The sequence below is a fragment of the Benincasa hispida genome, chromosome 9 (assembly GCF_027475165.1).
Source record: "Benincasa hispida cultivar pf3 chromosome 9, pf3_genome.v1.1, whole genome shotgun sequence".
NCBI lineage: Eukaryota > Viridiplantae > Streptophyta > Magnoliopsida > Cucurbitales > Cucurbitaceae > Benincasa > Benincasa hispida.
Window position 1 is genome coordinate 18292533 of NC_143486.1, and position 2277 is coordinate 18294809.

Genomic DNA, 2277 nt, shown 5'->3' on the forward strand with positions numbered 1-2277 from the left:
AAAATAAAGCTAAAAATTGAGAAAAATTGGAAATTAGAAAAGTACCAAATAAAAAAGATTAATCATTTATCAAAAATGACATTTATGTGTGAAACTATAGAATTGTGTGTGATCATGACAATTAATTTTTAAAAAATCTGTGGGAAATCGGAATACTCTCAAAATTTCCTCGAATTTGGAGAAAAATGAAATTTTCCACAATCAAAATTTTGAGGCCATCAATGGAAATTTTAAACTATGTCCCAAACACAGATATATAAACTCAACCCTAATAACTCTCCACCTCGAACACAAACATATAAATTCTAAAGATATATGAACTTCAGACATCATATCTCAACTCAGCGCCTTAAACGATTCTTAAAGTTCTATTCAACCTAAAATTCAAATTTGTAATAATAAAATAATTTATTTTTATAAAAATTAAATTTGTCAAAGATATGTTAGACAGAAATAAATTTTCAAAAAAATAATATAGACACAAAAATAAAATTGAAAAATATGTCAGTCGAATATTTAGAAGTCCAATAACGAAACAAACAAAAACTTCAACATTAATCATGTAATTTTTTTTTTTTTTAATTATTATTCAAGTCACACATATAATGGACGTTGATACCATGACATGTACTTCTCTTACGGTCGAAAGTTTGGTACCGGGATGCTCCAATTGTTAAAAAAAAATATAAAGTATTTAAATAATATAGTAATTATGTTATTAAAAATAATAATAATAGTACGACAAATGAACCACCACGTGGACATGTCTCATTGGCTATCATCGGATAAGAAATATGTGCTCGAAAGCGCATGGCGGATTCCAGTTATATATCCCGAAGAAGAAGAACGAAAAAATCTCACTTAATTATTCAGATCTATTATCCAATCCACCGCTCCAGTTTCCGATCAAGAAATTTAAAAAAAAAAAAAAAAAAGAAAATGGCAGCGATCTCCGGTGCTACCATGGCGGCCTCAAAGGCGGTGGCTGACTCGCCGAAACTCGAATCGTCGGTCATCCGACCCGCCCGGCTCAACTACCCATGGAAGCAGTGGACCCCCGGTCGGATGTGCGCAGTAGGACCGGTGGCGGCCGCGCCGGACCGGATATCGGAGAAGGTGGTGGAGAGCATAAAGAACGCGGAGGAGACCTGCTCGGAGGATCCGGCGAGCGGGGAGTGCGCGGCGGCGTGGGATGAGGTGGAGGAACTCAGCGCCGCCGCCAGCCACGCACGTGACCGCCTCAAGGATTCGGACCCGCTTGAGGATTTTTGTAAGGATAATCCCGAGACGGAGGAGTGTCGCACGTATGAGGACTGAGTGATTTAATTTCTTTCTATTTCGATTTTATTTGCAACTTTTTTTTTTTGTTGGCTTTTTTTTTCCTTTTGGTAAAGTAGAATGGTTATTTGTGTGTCTTTTTTTGGGCCTTGTTTGTGTTTTTATGTGAAATAAAAATGACTAGAAAATATTTTAGTTCCCACTTATTAAATCATTTATTTATTTTTTAGTTAAAATAAGGTGTGATAATTTGATTCCATACCATGATGGTCAATAGTATCATAAGCTTGGGTTCTTTTTATTTTCAGAGTTAAAGCTAGGAATTCGGATTTACATTAACCAGTTTTGAAAGAAGTTGGTAGCTCATTCATAAGTTGTTTAACTTTATACTCTAATTTTAGAGATATATTGTAATTATTTAAGGCTGGATTTAGGATTACATTTGCAATCATGTGCAATCTCAAAAAGTGATTATAGAGAAGAAAAATGGGATAGATGGCCCAAAATAAAAGGCATAAATGAAAAATGGGTATCATTTTGAAAACTAATGAAATTTGGCCTTCTACTTATGTCATCATTGTGCAAAATTACCACTTTAACCCTAGTGTATTATTCTTCTTCTTCGTATTGTAATGTTTCTTTTCTTTTTTTTTTCGTTTTTCTTTTTGTATTTCTTCTTCCTTTTTTTCTTTTGTTCTTTTTTGTGCATTTTTTTCCCTTTCTTTGTGTGTGTGTGTGTGTTTTTTTTTTGTGTTTCTTTGAATCGAGCATCAAACATAGAGTATATAACATTAGAGCATCGAATATCAAGTGAACTTTTGAATCGAGCATAGAGCATACAACATAGGGCCTAGAGTATCAAGGATCAAGTAGCATGTAGCTAGTATAAAGCATAGAGCATAAAGTGTAATGCATCAAACATGAGGCATCAAGTATCGAGTAGCATGTAGCTAGTATATAGCATAGATCATATAACATAAAGCATAGAGTGTAAAGCAT

The 2277-nt window shown here is 34.1% G+C and overlaps 1 pseudogene across 1 annotated transcript; it reads left to right on the forward strand.

Moving 5' to 3' along the window:
- The first annotated feature begins 694 nt into the window (after positions 1 to 694).
- Positions 695 to 1480, forward strand: LOC120085307 (calvin cycle protein CP12-1, chloroplastic pseudogene; annotated as a pseudogene). Its single transcript, XR_016532230.1, has one exon. The product of XR_016532230.1 is annotated as a calvin cycle protein CP12-1, chloroplastic pseudogene (transcript).
- The last annotated feature ends 797 nt before the right edge of the window (positions 1481 to 2277 follow it).